The 22025-nt window shown below is 34.5% G+C and overlaps 1 long non-coding RNA gene across 2 annotated transcripts; it reads right to left on the reverse strand.

Annotated features, from left to right (window-relative positions):
- Positions 1-6207: 6207 nt before the first annotated feature.
- Positions 6208-8064, reverse strand: LOC149148124 (uncharacterized). 2 transcript variants are annotated; one of them, XR_016262731.1, is made up of 2 exons: positions 7922-8064; positions 6208-7058 (listed from the first exon to the last, which is right to left on the reverse strand). It is a non-coding gene; the product is annotated as an uncharacterized LOC149148124 (long non-coding RNA). The 2 variants fall into 2 exon arrangements; XR_016262730.1 differs by having other exon boundaries at positions 7298-8064.
- Between the last annotated feature and the right edge of the window lie 13961 nt (positions 8065-22025).

Below are 22025 nucleotides of genomic sequence, written 5' to 3' on the forward strand. Positions count from 1 at the left end.
TATTATACCAAAACCGAAGAGAAAATAAATTAATTGAGGCTTTGCCATAGAGAAAATATTACCAAGATATTCCGAACAAAACTAGGTTTGGAATCCATATTGAATGAATAAGTCTAAGGTGTTCTCCTATTTTAAAAAACTAAACCATTTCTTGAAAAAAAAGAAACTAGGATTCTTTTGTATTCAATATCTAAACCACTACTCATATGATTTTTCTTATAGCCCCATTAAGCATTCAAAACTCAAATTTAAACTATCTAAAAAAATTTCAAACTTTAAACCAATAGAATACAAATGGTAAAATATACTAAACCTTGAATATTGAAAAAACAAATAGTTTATATACCATTGTCCACCAATCAACTCAAAACAGAGTGAATCTATTAACTATTTAAAGCCAAGCCAATCCTAAAGTCTACAGAGATATTAATAATAATAATAATTATCACAGCTAAAGTCTACAAAGATGTGCATACTCTAGCCCCCTTTAGATTTGAACTTATATTCTCTTCCAAAAACACATAATTCTTAGCCATTAAACCTAAACCTAGATAAAAATTCATTTTAAAAGAGTGGGAAGGCATTCACAAATTCAAGTGACAATTAAACATTTTCAAGAAATAAACCAAAAATACCAAACTTCTTTTAAATTTAAAAACCAAACCACACATTTATGCTATCATTATTAGAACATGATAAAAACTATCACAAAATAATAAAAACAAATAACTAGTAAAATGTTTCTTTCCAAACCTATTTGTTTAATTATTTTTTAAATCATGATAAATGAGTAAGACATTCTAATTTTCAAAAAAAAACAAGCTAATAAATTTACCCCTCTAATTTAACCAAATATATTCATAATCCGGACCAAATGGGTTTCACAAAGAAACCATGCAAGCCAATCTAAACCACAAACCTGGGTGGAAAGCCCATAGTGGCCATTAAATCGTGTAACCACAAAGTATTAAAAAATAATAGTTTTTCTTCTTTTTGAAAGTGAGCATCTTTGTTTCATTGCAGATTCTGAAAATATTCCAAAATCCTAAGAACAGTAACCAAGTTATTTCAAAATATTTCCAGAATATACAATAAGATAATTTCAGCAAGCCAAAGTACAAACTCACTTCATGCTTTCTATTGCAGGAAAAGAGCTCATCACAACTTCAATAAAAATCAGTCACAGAGAACAATTGCAAGCCACTAAGGACCACAGTCCTTTTCCAACTCAACCAAATTTATAATAGATTTTTTGACGAAGATCACATGAGAAATCATTTGTCGACGCTTTTCGAACCAACCAGTGTGGTTCATCGTCAGGACAAGTTGAAGAGCAGATCCAGCTTAGCCTGTTTAAATAACCAGAGCAGAGACACCAACGGTTACCTGGGCAAAAGGTTGACTTAAGAAGCAAGGTCAAAATTAGTTATATTAGGTAAATGATAAATTATAATAAAATAATAAATAAATAAAGATAAATAAATTTATATATAAAAATATAAATTTAGTTATATTAGGTGTAAGATGAATAAATAAATATATAAATATATAAATGAAGAATTATAAATTATTAATAAATAAATAAATATGAAATAATAATAAATTTATTTATTTATTTATTACATAAATAAATAAATATATGAATAAAATCAATAAATATTATAATAAAAATAAGATAAAAATAAATGGTATCATTATTAAGGTAAATACATATATAAAAATACCTATATAAATATATAATTTAGTTATATAAGGTGTAAGACAAATAAACAAATGAAGAATTATAAAAATAATAATAATAAATTATTCATTTATTAAATAAATAAAAATATAAATGAAGAATTATAAATAATAATAATAAATTATTTATTTATTTATTAAATAAAGGAATAAGTATATAAATCAATGAAAAAATATAAATTAATAAATAAAATAGCAAATAAATTATTCATTTAATTTTTATAAATGAAAAAATAGAAATGGTATCATTAGTAAGGTAAAATTAAAGGGGAAGTAGTTACGCACCCGGTTAAATTAGTTAGAATTAAATAAATTAAATAATCCAATAAATAAATAGGAAGAGGAAATAAAATAACTTAAATTATAGTTAGTTATAGGTATTAAAAACTAAAAGGAAAGGGGGTAAATAAAAATACATAAAGTTAAAACAAATGATGTTGGAATAAATAAAGATAATCATAATAATAATAGAATACATACTAATAATAATAATAATAATTATAAAAGACAATCAATAATAATAAATAAATAGATAATAATAACAAGAAAAACGATTACTAAATAATGGTTTATAAATAAATAAATAATAATTAAGTTAATAAGTACATAAATACTAATAATAATATTCCTAATAATAGAAATAAGTTATTAAAAATAAATAATAAAATAAATAAAATTCAGAAACACGAAAAACGAAAATTGTTTATTATTAGTATTAATAATAGTAACTGTATAATAAAGTAATTGTTTAATAGTTTCTTATTTGAAAATTTAATAGAAATTGTCTAGTAAATAAAAGTAAAAATAAAAATATGAATAATAAAAAGTGACAGTCGCTGGTACCCTGCACCTGCGGATTTTCCAGCCATCATCTCAATAGCTTCCCTAAATTTCCGATGATGGAAATGCAAGACCTTAGCGATAACACTAGCTTCCTCAATGCAAACATGATGATTGGCCAATGTCTCAAAGAACAGAAGAACGAAGAACGAATGCAAGGAATGTTATACCTCTCGAAGGAAAAGAGGGGGAGATAAGCAAGTTAACCTGCTCGTTAACCCTGAGCTCTGTGTGTTACGGGATACGGTTGTGATCCATCCAACCTCTGGTTTGTGTTAGCCCTACGCTTTGCCCGAGTGTTCTATCACACATCTGCTCTGTATGAAGAAGAGACACCAGTTCATAGCATTCACCAAAAACGAGCAGGAAATCCATGAATCCCAATGCAGGTCATGAAGTATCTAACCTTTGCTCTATCTTAGCCCTGAACTCTACACCTGGGTGGTATATTTTTCCTTTATAAGCATTGTCAGAATTAAGGATTTAGGGTTTAAGTAAAAGGTCAGTGTTAAATGTTTAAAGTTGGTGAATAAAACTTGGTATTCAAGAGGTTTGAGCTTTTGAAGTTATTTGGATTACAGATTTTATGTATGTAATTGGTACGAGCACAGTCGTTCACATTTAGCTTAATTTTAGCTTTATATCTATTGAAGATTTTGTGTTCACATATAACTTAACTTCGCTTTATATCTATTAGATATACAAAATCTGCAATTAAAATCAAGATAATCAAACAAGAATCTAAAGGTTTGGCTTCCTGAAACAACCCTAACCATAACTAGAAGTCTCTTACTTTCACAAAAAAAAGAAGACTACATTAGCTACAGAGATAAGCTAATGAGAACATTCACTCTTAATAGATTCAAGAGTTTCCATTGCACAGTTTCTGAGATGATTGGGCACTTTGAATTTCCTAAAAAGATGCAAAGTAATTTGATGGTCGCTTCTGAGATGACTGGGCACTTTGAATTTCCCAAATAGATAGCAAAGTAATTTGATGGTCGCTGAACTTTTGTTTCAGAACGATGGCACCATTGGGGCAGATTCTGAGATAATTGGGCATTTTGAATTTCCGAACAAATACCAAGTAATGTTGCTTTACTTTGATTTCAAAACGATGGTTTTGACTATGTTTTTTTTTCATGTTTTCTATTTTAATGGATTTGAAGATGTAGTGTTTTCTAAAAAAAAATACTCTTAACCATGTGGTAAGGGATAAAACTGGTTGTGAGTCCGCCATGAACGTTTTTAGTTCATATAAATGAATCTGATTAGTTGAGATCAACCTTGATAGAAATAATTCATTCTGATATCAATAAATCAGTAATGGTTGAGGAAAAAGCTTTAATATCAATGAATCAGGTAGCAGGTTTTATGCTCTGAAGGGTTGAATTGTTTTTTTGGAATCAGGTAGCAGGTTTTATGCTCTGAAGGGTTGAATTGTTTTTTGGGAATAACAGTGCAATCTTAATGCCATAGATTGAATTTCAGATTAAATCCGAAAACTACGATGATATAGATTCGTTAGCTTATGCATTTCTGAAGTATAATATACATTTAAAAAAAATTGTTTGCAAGAATTTTGGCTTAAATTGTTAGACACGAGATTTCAACTGAACAAAAGTTCAGTGGTCATCAAGTAGTGAAAAGATAAGAGAGTTCAGCGTTTTTAATGATGGATCATCGGTAAAAATGACAAAGAGTTTACGGTTCTAGATAACCGGTGAATAGTTCAGGTTTTTAATCACAAAGGATATTTTGAATTGAAATTAACCTTAATAGTTTAAGTTCATAATTAATCTTAATTTCAGATTTATTGAAGGTGAAGAGTTATTTTTCAAATTTATGTAAGGTGAAGAGTTATTTTTCTAGAGTGAATAGTTAAGTTTTTGATTGTAAGTTTGAATTTATTAAAAGTGGAAAGTTATGTTTTCTCAACAACAGTGAGAAAATTATTATAATTTAATCGGTTAAATTATTAGGGAGAATAATAATATAGCTATTAATTAATATAGCTTACTATTAACTAATACAAATTGACTCAGCATTACTATTTAAAAAAAATCACACGACCTAAAATAATTAGCAAATAATTAAAATAACACCATTGGGGCAGATTCTGAGATAATTGGGCATTTTGAATTTCCGAACAAATACCAAGTAATGTTGCTTTACTTTGATTTCAAAACGATGGTTTTGACTATGTTTTTTTTTCATGTTTTCTATTTTAATGGATTTGAAGATGTAGTGTTTTCTAAAAAAAAATACTCTTAACCATGTGGTAAGGGATAAAACTGGTTGTGAGTCCGCCATGAACGTTTTTAGTTCATATAAATGAATCTGATTAGTTGAGATCAACCTTGATAGAAATAATTCATTCTGATATCAATAAATCAGTAATGGTTGAGGAAAAAACTCTAATATCATTGAATCAGGTAGCAGGTTTTATGCTCTTAAGGGTTGAATTGTTTTTTTGGAATCAGGTAGCAGGTTTTATGCTCTGAAGGGTTGAATTGTTTTTTGGGAATTTCGGATTAAATCCGAAAACTACGATGATATAGATTCGTTAGCTTATGCATTTCTGAAGTATAATATACATTTAAAAAAAAAATTGTTTGCAAGATTTTTGGCTTAAATTGTTGGACATGAGATTTCAACTGAACAAAAGTTCAGTCGTCATCAAGTAGTGAAAAGATAAGAGAGTTCAGTGTTTTTAATGATGGATCATCGGTAAAAAAACCGGTGAATAGTTCAGGTTTTTAATCACAAAGGATATTTTGAATTCAAATTAACCTTAATAGTTTAAGTTCAGAATTAATCTTAATTTCAGATTTATTGAAGGTGAAGAGTTATTTTTCAAATTTATTGAAGGTGAAGAGTTATTTTTCTAGAGTGAATAGTTAAGTTTTTGATTGTAAGTTTGAATTTATTAAGAGTGGAAAGTTATGTTTTCTCAACAGCAGTGAGAAAATTATTATAATTTAATTTGTCAAATTATTAGTGAGAATAATTATTTAGCTATTAATTAATATAGCTTACTATTAACTAATACAAATTGACTCATCATTACTATTTAAAAAAAATCACACCACCTAAAATAACTAGCAAATAATTAAAAAAACACATGATAATTCTTAAAAAACCACACCACTTAAAAAAAAGCTAATAATTAAAAAAACACATAATAATTCTAAATTTATTTTATCAAAATTATATGATACTCAACTTTTTAATTTAAAAAGTAAGAAAATATAGAAAATTCAAAATAATAAAATAATCCTTAAAAAAAGATTAGGTACACATCAAACATGGGGACGAAATAATCATTCATTTAAAAACACTGGAATAACACTGCCTCTGAAATTCAAAAGTTTTAGTTGGAAATAAATTAATTTTTTAACCAAATTTTTAATATAAAACCTAAAACATAGAAATAACCCGCGTTTAGCTAATTGGAAACATAACTGGAAAATTTTTAAAATACAAAATTATGATTCCAAAATTTCTTCACATTACATATATAAATAGAAACTGCTAAACAGGCACAGATAATATCGGTCACAATATGTTCAGTAAATACACATAAATATGTTCAGTAATTGAAACTATGTAATACTTTTATTCATCTTTACATTCTGTTCTATTTTTGGGTGCCTCTCAACTGACTCCTTGTAACAGAAGTTACTTCTGGCCATCCTACTACAAGAGTCCAAAGGTGAAGGGCAGAGTTCAACGGGGTCGTTGGATGGTCCAGTAATAGTGATAATGTTGATGAAGGCTCCTTGAATCAATTTTAAGGACAACTTTTATTCACCGTTATTCTCTGGATATTCGATCTTGAAATGATCCAACACTGTCTTATTCTTTAATTCCTGGCTCCAGAAAATTCTCATGAATTCTCCAAACTTATATCCTTTGTACAGAGCCGGATGCTGTTCATCAACCAGGGACGCTGCAGGGGCAATGAAGGCATCCTCCGAGGGGCCATAAAACGTAGGAATTGATATACGTGCAGTAGATGCATTCGTTACTGCTCGATGTTCCACACTTCTGAATCTCCCATTGCTCACAACCTGACAAATTATTACCATTAATAATAACATTGCCAAATTTTCAATTTTCAGGAGGAAAAAAAAATATTGGATCTGTCTTTGGCTCTGGTTAAATCTCCCACATTAACAACGAAAGCGTTGGGTATGGGTTCTACAGCAACCCACTTTCCATTTCTGAGTACTTGCAGGCCACTCACATCTCCTTGCATTAAAACAGTGATGCCACGTGAATCTGAATGGCGTGGTGTGCCAAGAGTAATATCCGGGTTGGGGCATAGAGGATAGTACATTATATCCATGAGTTGGGCGTGTTTTCCGAAGATTCTATCCAAGTAAGTGGAATCGAGACCTAGAGCTTCAGAAACGGCAGCCAGCAGCCTTAAAATCAGAGCTCTCACCTCCACAGCGTAGTTGCCTGCGATCTCTCTGTAACAAAAACATATGCAAGATAAGTACTTGTTGCTGTTGCAATATCGTTCCTCCAGAATTTGGACTTCTTTGATTTACCCTCTATTGAATCTGGTAATTCAATCTTTACCGAATTTTCTGAATTTTACCATTAAATCAACTTAAAATTGCAGATTATGATGGTACTGATAAATTCAGCAATCTCAAAATCACCTACTATATCATAATAATTATAATCAGTCATGGTCAAGTCAGACCTTGGGATATGAGATCTGTTGTGTTGTTTTGAGGTATGAAATCTGCTGTTTATGGTACAAGAAACCACTAGATCCAACCCTTTAACTAAGTGTACATAATATATACTCTGTTCCTCTGATTTAGTATATACTCTGTTCCTATACTCTGTTCCTCTGAATTTAAACATACTCTGCCCCTCTGGATTTAAACATATGGCCTCTTATATACCATATTAATATTTTCAATCTCTATTGAAAAAAATTGGATAAATCTGCATTATCCTACTGCCACTCCACATTAAATCACCCAGCCCATTTGGCTGCAAATGCACACTAAATCACCCCACCCTTTTGGCTTCCAGTCATTTTAAGCTGAAGGGAAAAGGGCTAAACCGTTGGCCGACTATCCACTGTAACATAGGTCCCATGCTAATATCTGCAGTTTAATAAAAAAAATCCATAAAAAATCACCTGTTCCGATTCCCATCATTTTAAGCGGAAAATAAAAGTAAAAGACCTAAAATATTGACCAGGTGCCGGTTTCCCCATCTTGGGATAGGTTTTAGTTCAATTCCTAGCCTGTTCAATCTTTTCAGCAGTTCAACAGCTATGAAGAAGGCTAACAGTGTATAATTGATTGAATACCTGTAGGCTGCAGGTTTTTCAGGCCAAGAGCTTATGACTTCCTCCAGAGGATGACATGGGTGCCTCAGATAACTGGGGTTCGTACAGATCACTGGAAAAAAACCTTCTAGCGCTGGAGATAATGGGGAGCGAAATGAGCGTGGTGATGGAATCTGGCGGAGACTCAGGTATTTGAGGATCCGAGAAGGTAATCAATGGAGAAAACTGGGAAGTTTGTCGTCCTCTCAGTACAAAGGCGTGGTTCCTCAGGGAAACGACAGGTGGAGGCGTGGTTCCTCAGGGAAACGACAGGTGGGAAGTTTGTCGTCCTCTCAGTACAAAGGCGTGGTTCCTCAGGGAAACGACAGGTGGAGGCGTGGTTCCTCAGGGAAACGACAGGTGGATAACAAATGTGCTGGAAAATATTGCCACTTCATTAATACACCGAAATTTGGCAAACTCTTGGTCTGTGCTGGGTCGGTCGTAAAGATACATATATACATCGACTCCTTTAACTGTAAATCCCAAGAAGCGGAGGAGAGGCCTTTCTCCTTTTCTAATGTTCGGTTGATTTTTATTCTTGGTTCTCTCCAAGACGGCGATTCTTCTGAATCATTGGTCTCTCAATTTTTTAGCGGTGAATTGAAATGAACACAAAAATTTCATCAGGTTAAGACCCGTTGTTGTTATGAACCACCTGCAGTGATGGTTCAACGTGGAAAGGGTTACTAGAGTCTTATGGAATAGAAATCATGCATTAAATTCGTTATCGCCATGATGCCTTAGCTTTTGAGGTCTTTCTGGTATATATTTTGTAGTTGGAATTTGTTTTTTTTTTAAAAGCTATTCAAGATTTTCAATGTTTTCTCATTAGATATTTTAAAGACATACACATTTTATAGATATAATTTTAAGTATTTTTATTTTGGGTAGAATTTTTAGAATTTTAGTTTAATTATTAAAGATTTATTTTTTATTAAATATTTTAAAATGGTTTTAATAGTAATTATGGTTTAAAGGTTAAGATTTATCTTAAAAGTAGTTATGGTATTTTTGTTCTTTTAATTAATTTATTTATTAAAAATAATGTTATAAGAATATGAATTATGATGGGTGGATATTTGATATTAATAAGCCATGATATTGGTATTGGCACATAGTATTATGATAAAAGTTATTTGCAAATTAAGAATTTTCATGGTAAAATAGAGAAGAATCTCCAAGGCTAATAATTTTGGTATGTGTTTTTTAAATATATATGTTTAACATACATATTAATTTTTTTATATAATTAATAATAATAATAATAAAGTTTTAATTTAGTTAATTTTAATGTTTTTTAAATGTTGGTAATGTGAGATGTATCATGAGCTTTGAGGCTTAGCTTAGTTCTTTAAGTTCTTGTTGTCAAGAATGCATCATAACTAATATTAGGGGAAATTCAAACTATGTGTGTTAATTTTTTTCACACGATTCACATAATTTGCTCGGCAGCCTTCTTCCCTTCACATTTTGTACTTGGTATTAACATTTTTTCCATTTTGGATTTTTATAATGTTTTTAATAAAACTTTGTGTATATCTTCTAATATTTGTGCATTTAACCGTGATATTTACTAGATAAAAATCTCTCTTTCTTTTTAAATTAAAGTATATTTCCTTATTTTTACTTTCTTTGTAATACTGGAATTAAGTTCAATACATTCCAGAAATCTCCAAACTTCAGCCAACTATATTAGAGCTTTGATATCTCCAAACTTCAGCCAACTAGATTGGAGCTTTGATTTAATTCTAAATTAATGTTAATGGTGACTATAGAGACAAAATACAAAAATGGTGTGTAGAGTTCGAAAGTCCATATTAATGTTGAACTCAACAATTTACCACTATCAACTCTCTTGTTACTCCAAGAGTGACTGAAATTTGACCCACACAAGTCTGCCCACTAGCTACTCTCCTGCTCCACCATTACTGCCAACTCTTAGGTTATTCACAAATGCCCACTTCTACCTCTCTGGTCATGGAGGCTTCATTGGGGGAGAAATACCATGCCACATGCGTTCATATTAGGGGATATATATTGAGGAAAAAATGACATAATATATTGAGCATATAATAGGCGATAAAGGGCTTTTATATACTATGTATAAAAAATGGAGCTCAAAGTTAATGAAAAATAAAAATGGGTATAAAAAATGTTAATGAAAAAATGGATACCTACAATATCTAGTGAAAGTGGGGATTTTTTTAATTGGGAAGGTGTAGTGTGTTCGTATTAGTAGGGGGTTAAATAAAGTGATTTTTAAAGGTATTTTCCAATATGTAGTCAAATTAAGGGTATTTCTTAGTATGCCATGAACACACATGTTATGTCATAGGTTCATTGAGTCAAGCCCCCATGTCTTTATTACTACAAAGAAGGCTAGAATTAGGGCTTGCAGGCTTCCCTCTTATATCTAATTCGACCCACTATAAATCATAGAACTAGGGTTCAATAACCAACCCACTTGATTGCTCTTTGTCTCCTCCAAATGTCAATCCTTAGGGTACAAAAATTTCCCACTGTAGATCACCTGATAATGCAATATACTAAAGCAAAATACTTTATCTACTTCTACAAACAAACTTGCGGAAGCTTAATCGATTTTGAGAAAGATCAATTAGAACATATATAACAAAGAATGAGAAATCAATCACACATGAACACAGAAGAAGACTCTAGGGAAAGCCTCAACTAAAAATCCCAATCTCTGTATTATCATACAAGTGGAAATATCTCCAGATTACACAAAGCTTTAGCTCACAAGCTGTCCAACTCTCAGTACAATCCCTCGATGCTGCTCATAGACTTAATAGACACAACATATGCCTTCCTTCTGTCCTCCAAACCTCCTATTTCCTTACGCAGTTTCTCCTGGGTCCTCCAGCTGCAACCTGTGCGATTCTCACCTCACACACAACACTGACCTCTGAAATAACTGCACAATCCTGAACGAGATAATTCCTTTTGCATGGACGATTTTCCTCTATAGGAAAATTCCTCCAACTAATAGTACATTGTCCCTTCCTCTGATCTGAACTAGGTCTCTGACTGAACTGACATGCATCAGTTATTTATGAGATAATATTCAGTTATCTGAAGTACACTAGTTACATGCATGCATGCATTAACTAACTAAACTCACAATCAGTTCCACAAACTTTGGAACTAATCTAACTGGAATTAATTCAATTAACTGAGCTAACTAATTACAATTCAAAGTACAACTCATCCTCATCTCCTTAATTAAGAGATAACTTCCTCAATCAAAGGGACAATTGTTGCATGTCTTCACATAGACTTCATGTTTGATTTTCTCTAACTAATTAACTCAAGATGAATTAATTAATTATTTTTCAAATAGCTACTAAGATCAAATTCAAACTTTAATTCTCAATTTTAGTTCAGGGACTAACTAAAATTGGAATGTATCCCAAAATGCTATTTATAGCAATTCTATTTTTAGCATATCTATTTTACCATTCCTTGTTTCTATTTCCAACACTGGTACCTGAAATGCTATTTATAGCAATGCTATTTTTAGCATTTCTTGTTGCTATTTTCAACACTCCCTCTCAACAAGAAAGGCATTCAACTCGAACCCGATCCTGAACCTTTGGAATGTTCTGCATGCAACACTTCTCCCTAGTGTTGTTGCTCCAGCAACTCTAGAAACAAAAAAAATATCCAACCTGAATCAAAATGATGCCTCTGTCATCAAAGTCTCTGACTGCTATTTCCTTTGTCGACTGAAAACTCTGCACCTCTGTGCTCTTCAGTATCTGACTACTCTAGCCTTTGTCACTTTGATCTCTGACTACATCAATCACACTAATTCCTCCTACTGCATTCATGCTACTACTGGTCCTATCTCCCAGCACTGCATCCACACTGAACCTCCTCCCATCATGTTGCATCGTGATGCCCAATGTTGCACTGCAACTCAGTTACTGAGAAGTAAGTAACTTGACCTCCCTGTTGAGCTAGAAACACCCTCTGATGTTGAAGCTTCCTCTGCCACTCCATCCACATTTGTCTCTACCCACTTAGCCAGTCTTGCTACTCCTCATTGGGGCTCCCGCAACAAGGTCTAATCAAAGAGGTTGGGTACCTCAAAGATCCTACCCCTATTTTAGCCTTCTTAGGACTGTCCCTCCACATTGCCCCACCTCCTACCTGGAGGTATGGATGCATATGATCCCTCTGCCCACTTGGATCGAAATTTTCCCCTACTGGAGGTCTCTGAATGAGTGGATGCCTCCGCTTGATCTCCTCTCGGCTTCTCCAGTTGTGGCTCCTCCACAACCTCCTGAAGCTGCTTCACCAATTGTGGCTCCTCCATAATTGTCTAAGACTTCTTCCGGCACTGAATGTTGAGAGGTTATGTACTCTCCCTCTCAACCACCAAGTCTCCAATAGTCACCTTGCTTTTCAAGGCTTTGCATGCATATTGAACCTCAAGAGCATACAGGTTCTTGACTCGTGAATCGATATGCTTCACCTGTCTCGTGGTGATGTGTTTGAGGAAAACCTTTCCCTTACTGAAGACTTCATCATAGCCTTTGTCTTCCAGCATCATGATCAATACCAAGTTTTTTGTCAGTCCTGGCACATACTTCACATCTGTCAAGGTAATTCGAGCTACATGCTCCCTCTAAAAATAAACCGTGCCCACACCTGAAACACTATACTTTTCATCATTACCCATCGCTATGAGTATCTTAAGGTCTTTCTCCTCCAAGGTACTGAACAAATTCTTATCGTCGGTCATGTGGAATGAGGCTCCACTGTCAAGAAACCAACCACAACCCATCATCGATGAAACCATGCATGCGATGAGGGTAAAATCCAATTCGAACTGAGAGGCCAATGCCTCACCTTCATATCCTTCCTTGGATCCCATCTTGGATTTCTTCAATGGACAATTTGTTGCATAATGGCCCACCTCATGACAATGAAAGCATCGCACTTTCGATTTGTCAATCTTCTTCCCACCATGGGAAGAACTTGATTTGGGATGAGAATCCTTCTCCTTCCCTTTCTTTGCCTTACTCGCTAAGGCACAATTTTCTTCATCCTCCTTGGATGAAGAACCATCTTTGGTGCTTCTCCTGATCTCCTCATGCATCAGATCCGACCACAGTCATTCCTAATCTAGCAGTTTCTCTCTTCCATTTACCGAGTCTTGGAGCTATGACGGCTCTTAGGAATACCGAGGAGAGAAAGACTCACCATGTCATCATTGACTGCCATGATTCCTACACTTCCGAGCTCATCCTTGCAGGTGGTGAGCTTCTTCAGATATGTAGAGACTGTGTCACCCTTTTCACACTTGATTTTCCGAAGCTTGTCTTTTAGCGCCAGCTTCCTCTGATCGTTGTTGTTCTGATATAGATCCTTCAATGTTTTCCACATTGAAAAAAATGTCTCCTTCCCATGAAGACTCAAGACCATGTGGTCTCGAATTCCCTCTAGAAGAATCCTCCTCGCTCTAGCCACACATTTCTTCCATTTTGCCAATTCTTAGGCATTAGCTGCTGCTAGCTTGGGGACTTCTTGATCAATGAAGTCCTTCAAACCATTTTCCTCTAATACCACTTCCATGCGATCCTTCCAGGCTATATAATTCAAGTTTCCATCCAGGGCATACTCGATTCTCAAACCGTTGAATGCCATTGGTGAAATTTGAGATGTGATAAGAATTTGATTTCTATAATCAAGAACTTCAAACTTCTCCCTTCTTTGTATACTATTCTCTACTTTGATCACCTTTTCTCTGATACCATGAAGAAATTTCCCACTGTAGATCACCTGATTATGCAATATACTAAAGCAAAATACTTGATCTACTTCTATAAACGAACTTGTGGAAGCTTAATCAATTTTGAGCAAGATCAATTAGAACATATATAACAGAGAATGAGAAATCAATCACACATGAACAAAGAAGAATACTCTGGGGAAAGCCTCAGCTAAAAACTATGATCTCTGTATTATCATACAAGTGGAAATATCTCTGGATTACACAAAGATTTAGCTCACAAGCTATCCAGCTCTCAGTGCAATCCCTCAATGTTGTTCATAGACTGAATAGACACAACATATGCCTTACTGCAGTCCTCCAAGCCTCCTATTTCCTTGCGTGGTTTCTCTTAGGTCCTCCAGCTGCAACCTATGTGATTTTCACCTCACACACAACAGTGACCTCTGAAATAACTACACAATCCTAAAGGAGATAATTCCTTCTACATGGATGAGTTTCCTATATAGGAAAATTCCTCCAACTAATAGTACATTGTCCCTTTCTCTGATCTCAACTGGGTCTCTGACTGAACTAACATGCATGAGTTATTTATGAGAGAATATTCAGTTATATGAAGTACACTAGTTACATCCATGTGTGCATTAACTAATTGAACTCACAATTAGTTCCACAAACTACTGGAACTAATCTAATTGGACTTAACTCAGTTAACTGAGCTAACTAATTACAACTCAAAGTACAACTCATCCTGATCTCCTTAATTAACGGATAACTTCCTCAATCAAAGGGATAACTGTTGCATGTCTTCACATAGACTTCATGTTTGATTTTCTCCAAATAATTAACTCAAGATGAATTAATTAATTATTTTTCAAATAGCTGCTAAGATCAAATTCGAATTTTAGTTCAGGGACTAACTAAAATTGGAATGTATCTCGAAATGTTATTTATAGCAATGTTATTTTTAGCATTTATATTTTATCATTCCTTGTTGCTATTTCCAACATTGGCACCTGAAATGCTATTTATAACAATGCTATTTTTAACATTTCTATTTCTAGCATTTCTTGTTGCTATTTTCAACATAGGGCTCCACAAGACTGTCCACACACATTGACAAATAGGCCTCTTGTATATTGTATTTAGTGTTGTCCAAACATCCTATAATAACACTCCAATTCACTATACAAAGGTTGCTTTAATATTTTCCAAAACAGAGCTATCAATCCCTAGCAACTCATCAACATCGAAAGAGCTACAATATACCTGTAGGATGTAATCATCTGCCCTCAAATACTCAGCCCTGTGCACAATATATTTTAAGGTTTTCTACCCTATCTAGGGCTTCCTGTATCAGCTACAGGGATGCTCCAACTTGGCCTAACAGACCTCAAAAATATGCACAAATCCTCCCCTACAAGACTTGATCACTTGTGTTGTAACTCGACCCTATTATCATAGTTTTTCCTAGGTTAACCGACCTCAGTTCTACTCCCAATTAAAGCTCGGCCCTTCTGCAATACACAAAGATAAAACTCGGCCTATTCATAGAGAAATTACACCTCAACACATGATCAAAGTTTGCCTCTCCAACTCGGTCAATACTACCCTGACTCTGCCCAATCCAAAACAAGAAAGATGTGAAAACGTGTCCCTTTCTTAAACTTGGTTTTGCTCCTATAGGTCTGCAACTGCCTCAGATGTATTTCTCCTTTGATGAGATGGACTTGGATGGTGAGTGAATGAGCTCTCCTTGCCTCCTTTTTATAGATTTCATGATGGGCTTCCCTTAGCCACAAAGGGTCATTACATCACTCCAATTGAACCTTAAGTAATTGTTAAAAATCCATAAATCATGAGACATAGAATTATTTTCATCAACTCAATGCCACCTCATTGATGCCTTTGGTGCCCCTTAAGGGTGCCCTCCACCTCTCAATGCTCAAACCATCCAAAACTCCACTTATTTTTGTGCCTACAAATTTGGGTACAAAGCTCATTTCTTGGATACACTTGCTCATAAAGCCCATGTGGGTCAACCTTCTCCCAAAGCCTATACCCTAGAGTGTGGGAGTACCTTGCAAGCTACAAAAATCAACATCATTGAGTGCATAGTAAAGAACTTGAAAATCATGATAATACATTCTCCTTTTTGGCAATGACCATTATCAACATTCACTATATGAATGCCAAGATAAGACTCTTCATGCAAGTGACACATTTTCAAATTGTTTATGTGCGGTGCCCTCCCAAATTAAATTATGACGTTTTTTAGTAACACCAACGAATTTTCTTATAAACATATTTCCTAGTTCCGTGTTGCATTCGAAGCCGCAAAAGATGCATGAATCCAATATCATGTTGTGTCCAATACTACAAAGAAAGCTCTAATCTAAGAAAGAAAAACTACTCTCATGTTGTAATGATTATGTGCAAGCTCGATTTTATTAGTCTACTATACATGTATATATATACAGAGGGAAAATACTTATGTTTAAAGTTTTGTAGGTATGTTCCTTTTTTGCACTGTGTTTTTTAATAAACTTTAATTGTAGTTTTCGAATATTTAAGTTATTTCAACTTTATTAACTAAGTTAATTATATTAGTTTGCATATGTGTTTATATCTTTGTGGATAACCTTAGTTATAATTAATTAATGTAATTTGAGTGCAATTTTAATAATCACTTGAAGCGTAGAGATTTTCCATATATATATATATATATAGTTTGGTTGGTTAGTCCTGTTATCACCCTAAAATCTTTGTCTCTAAGCTTTGGTAAGTTGCCTTGTTTCTAATCATAGTCTTATAAGTTTTGAGTCAGCTCATCACAATTAGTGTCATTCTCATTTACAAACCCTTCTTCTAGTCATGGTGTTAAAGGGTCTCCAGGTCATTTCATGCTTTAAGGGTTAGGTCATAAGGTTAGAAGTCTTTTAAGATCATATCTCTTTTCCAAATAATGTTTGACAGCCTCATTCCATGTTTTAGAAGTCTTACCAGGTGTTTATAAGTCATATCTCACATCGTTTTGGAGAAATTTTGAAAGTAGCTACGAAATCACTGAACTAGGCGTTTTCGTAGCGCGCTACGAAACCCCTGTAGCAGCCTGTTTTAGCAGAAAAACTGTTTTTACTAGTTAACTTCCAAAAGCTTTCCTGAGCAGCCGAGAACTTAATTTTGCAAACTGAAAAAGGTTTTTCTTCCTAACATGCTGCACTACATAAACCTCTTTCAGTTTCTTCAATTCCATTCTGAGGTGGGAGAAATGTGTGGTTAAACTTGCGCTACGAAACTGCTGTAGCTGCCTATTTTGATGTAGTTAACCAATTTTGAGGGACAAAAGGGAAACCTTTTTTGAAAGGGAGTTTCTGAAGAATGATCATTTGCACAATGCAAGCATCCAGCAAGGGAAAAACGGGCAAAGGAAAAGCATATATGAACCATAAGCCATTTGTTATAAAAGTGATCACAGCTACTATTGTTCATCATACTTCAGGCAGCGTTGAAGAGGTTTTATTTTCACAGGGGTGCATGAACAAGGTCTACAGCACATGAAGAACATGGCACTTCAATACATTTTTGTGTAATCAAAGAATATCCTTGTGGAGACCAAAAGCAAAAAAGGAGAGACATTTTTGAACTCCAAACTTTATCAGTCAAACTGTCTTCTTGTTTTTACCAGTCAATGTCTAGAAGAGTTTTTGAGCAGTTGAAAACTTATCTCTGAAAAGTGAAAGAGGTTTTCATTCCTAAGATACTAAAGTGAAAAAACCTCTTACACTTTATTCAAATTGATTATGAGCTGGGAGAAAAGGGTGACCAAAGTTGTGCTACGAAACTGCGTTAGGTGCAGTTTTTCATCTCCTGTTTGACAACTGTTTTTAAAAGACTTATTCTGGGCAGCTGGAGTATTGTTTCAAAAAAAAAAAAGAGGTTTTTGTTCAGCATGGATGTTTTCACAAAAACCTCCTTCAGTTTTTCCAAATACATTTTTTACGAGAAGATATGACCTCTGTCCCAAGACCTAATTTTCAGCCAGAACAGAGCAAGGAATAGTTACCTGTTTGACACGTGTTTTTCAAGGACAGATTCTGAACAGCGGGAGGAATGTTTTAAAAAACCAGGAGAGGTTTTTGTTCTAGACAACATGGGATACAAAAACCTCCTTCATTTTCGTAAGATGTGTCATGGATGAAGAGATAAAGTCTCTGTCCCACGTGCCATTTTCAGGGATCCTAAACCTAAAAACAAGGAAACATGTTCCCTAATTTCTAGGGTTTGTCATCAACAGTTGGGTGACCACGTGGGAGGCTTCATAACATTCGACTTCATGGAGTGTTAGGTGTCAAAGAATGCTTCAAATGTCTAGATAAGGTTGTTTTAGTCATAATAAGGAGTTACACTCCTAGTTGTATTAGGTCTCTAGGACTACTAGTTAGGTGTCAAATACATTTAATGGTTTGTTTTATGGTTAGAATAGGTGTCACTGATGGCAAATTCGAATTCTCTTGAGGAGGGATGATGGAATCCTAATTGTAAATGCTTTATATAGAGAAAGAGGTCGAATTAGCAAAGGGGTTGGAGACTTTTTGGCTCAGCTGCTGCTCTATGTGCAGATTGTGTATATTTTTAACCTAATGCAGATTTCTACTTAGACAACTCAAGATTCATGAAGAGTTCTTGTATGTTCTTGTTATGATGGCATCTTCCAATACTTACATTGCAGTGGTGTTTACTTATGATACTCAGAATTCATCACTGATGCTCTGACTTCTTTCATAGATAAACTTACTATGTTTCACTATTTTGTATTGTCATTTTTACACTTGAACTCTATAATGCCTTGACTTCCATGCTAGGTAGAATGCTTTGGCTTCACTACTCAGGATTCATGAAGGATTTCTTATATTCAGAATGTGTGTTGTCCTTTCCTTAGTTTTGTTTACAATTGCATAGGTGTACAATCACTCAGAATTCACTGATTGTGCTCTGACTTCATGTGTGCACTTATGAGCCGTGGTTCCATATGTGTGTTGTGTTCTGAATATTCAAATGCTGAATGCCCTGACTTCATGTTAATATGATATTGTTGTGGTACTAAAACATACTTTGACTCCATAGCCCAATGGTAGCCAGCCTTCATCTTTCAACCTATAAACATATATAATTACTAACCATAGAGTTAGCCATCTATTCATATCTTTAATCTAAATCATTAACCCTTTGAGAGAGCCCTCTCAGGCTGAGGAGGCTAAGCCTTAGCTAAAAGATTGGTTTGAAATAGTTACACTGAGATAGTCTGATCAACAGCTTATCAGGGTCCTATTTTGGTGATAACATTTTGGTGCGTCTGCCGGGAGTCTGAAGATTATTCATTCCCGAAATCAATGGTTGAACTTCTGAAGGTAGCAGGAGCTCAGACATCTTTTTGAGGCTGCAAAACTACCTTGGCGACTCCACACATCAAATAACAAATTGGAAGGTGACTCCACTGCTAGAAGATCAGTAGCTTGATGAAGTTCCAAGATGAGTTCCACTGCAAGAATGAATGCCAGGTATGCTCCTATGAATCGGTCTCATATCCCCGGTTTTCCAAATCCTGTGCCAAAGGTTGATTGGTTAGAGGATCTTTCGATATTCAAAGATGAAAAGAAAGACAATGGTGTTCTTCATTTGGTTAGGTTCCATATGCATGTACGCAGTCTTAAGGTTCAGTTCCCTGAAGATTGTCTCATGAGGATGTTTATGACCACTTTAGAAGGAAAGGCATGGTCTTGGTATAAAAGTTTGGAAAATGGTTCATTATATTCTCTTGCTGATTTCCATGATGTGTTCTATGACATGTATAAAGAGTGTCATCCCTCCTTATTGCTGGTCAAAGATTGTTGTAAACATTCTACGAGTTTTATTCAATATTTGGAGGATTGTTATGATGATGATGAATTTATGGATGAATAAATTTTAGAGGCTCTTCATAACAATGCATTTCAGCACCAAGAAGAAAGTATAACATCTCATGAAATGTAGCATGAAGATCAGCAGGGGTTTATTTGTGAAAACCATGTTTCATCCTTTGATATGAATGAAAAGATGCAGCAGATTTGTCAGTCTTTTGATCATAAAGAATATGAAATTGATTGCAAACACCAAGAAGAAATACTGGAAGAAATTTCTTATAATCCTCAGGCAGAAGAAAAGGTTGTTCATTTTTGTGATTCCTTGCAGCAGCTTACATCAAAGAATGATCACAATAGTGAGGAAAATTACATTGTTTGTGGGCATCATGCAGAAAGGCAGTTGGATCGTACATCAAAGGGATTTTGTGTGGCTAAGGATCAGTTGTCTGAAGATTTAGAGTGTTATGATGATTATCAAAATAATCATGTCTTCTTTGACCCTATAAGTGAATACATGGCAAAGCTTTGCACACCAGTATTTCATTTTTATTTGCATTATGAAGATCAGGTACATTATAAGTTGATTTGGTCATCTCACTATCATGGTTATTTTGAGGTTGAGTGCAGTCAAGAGCCTCTTATATCAGAAAGGAAAATTGATTGGCTTTATTGGAAGTTTCATGTTCCTTGAGCTACAAGTGGAGATTGCAGTTGATAGGGTAGGTAGGAATGTGCAAATAAGCTCAGGGTAGGTTGACTGAGCATCTGTTTCAGTAGGTGCAGTTTGAATTCTTCGTTTAGAAGACATAAAGGCTTGAGGAGAAAATTGGGCAGAGGATCAGAGTTTTATTCTAGAGGATGGATAGCGGCACTGGAGCTACAAGTTCTTAGTATACCACAAGGGCACACTATCCCTAGTGGAGCCACTGTTATCACCCTAAAATCTTTGTCTCTAAGCTTTGGTAAGTTGCCTTGTTTCTAATCATAGTCTTATAAGTTTTGAGTCAGCTCATCACAATTAGTGTCATTCTCATTTACAAACCCTTCTTCTAGTCATGGTGTTAAAGGGTCTCTAGGTCATTTCATGCTTTAAGGGTTAGGTCATAAGGTTAGAAGTCTTTTAAGATCATATCTCTTTTCCAAATAATGTTTGACAGCCTCATTCCATGTTTTAGAAGTCTTACCAGGTGTTTATAAGTCATATCTCACATCGTTTTGGAGAAATTTTGAAAGTAGCTACGAAATCACTGAACTAGGCGTTTTCGTAGCGCGCTACGAAACCCCTGTAGCAGCCTGTTTTAGCAGAAAAACTATTTTTACTAGTTAATTTCCAAAAGCTTTCCTGAGCAGCCGAGAACTTAATTTTGCAAACTGAAAGAGGTTTTTCTTCCTAACATGCTCACTACATAAACCTCTTTCAGTTTCTTCAATTCCATTCTGCGGTGGGAGAAATGTGTGGTTAAACTTGTGCTACGAAACTGCTGTAGCTGCCTATTTTGCTGTAGTTAACCAATTTTGAGGGACAAAAGGGAAACCTTTTTTGAAAGGGAGTTTCTGAAGAATGATCATTTTCACAATGCAAGCATCCAGCAAGGGAAAAACGGGCAAAGGAAAAGCATATATGAACCATAAGCCATTTGTTATAAAAGTGATCACAGCTACTATTGTTCATCATACTTTAGGCAGCGTTGAAGAGGTTTTATTTTCATAGGGGTGCATGAACAAGGTCTACAGCACATGAAGAAAATGGCACTTCAATACATTTTTGTGTAATCAAAGAAGATCCTTGTGGAGACCAAAAGCAAAAAAGGAGAGACATTTTTGAGCTCCAAACTTTATCAGTCAACTTATCAGTCAAATTGTCTTCTTGTTTTTACCAGTCAACGTCTAGAAGAGTTTTTGAGCAGTTGAAAACTTATCTCTGAAAAGTGAAAGAGGTTTTCATTCCTAAGATACTAAAGTGAAAAAACCTCTTCCACTTTCTTCAAATTGATTATGATCTGGGAGAAAAGGGTGACCAAAGTTGTGCTACGAAACTACTGTAGGTGCAGTTTTTCATCTCCTGTTTGACAACTGTTTTTAAAAGACTTATTCTGGGCAGCTGGAGTAGTGTTTCAAAAAACCAAAAGAGGTTTGTGTTCAGCATGGATTGTTTCACAAAAACCTCCTTCAGTTTTTCCAAATACATTTTTTACGAGACGATATGACCTTTGTCCCAAGACCTATTTTTCAGCCAGAACAGAGCAAGGAATAGTTACCTGTTTGACACGTGTTTTTCAAGGACAGATTCTGAACAGCTGGAGGAATGTTTTAAAAAACCAGGATAGGTTTTTGTTCTAGACAATATGGGCTACAAAACCCTCCTTCAGTTTCGTAAAATGTGTCATGGATGAAGAGATAAAGGCTCTGTCCCACGTGCCAT

The sequence above is a fragment of the Pinus tabuliformis genome, chromosome 9 (assembly GCF_031772625.1).
Source record: "Pinus tabuliformis cultivar Carrire ecotype Pingquan chromosome 9, CPIR1, whole genome shotgun sequence".
NCBI lineage: Eukaryota > Viridiplantae > Streptophyta > Pinopsida > Pinales > Pinaceae > Pinus > Pinus tabuliformis.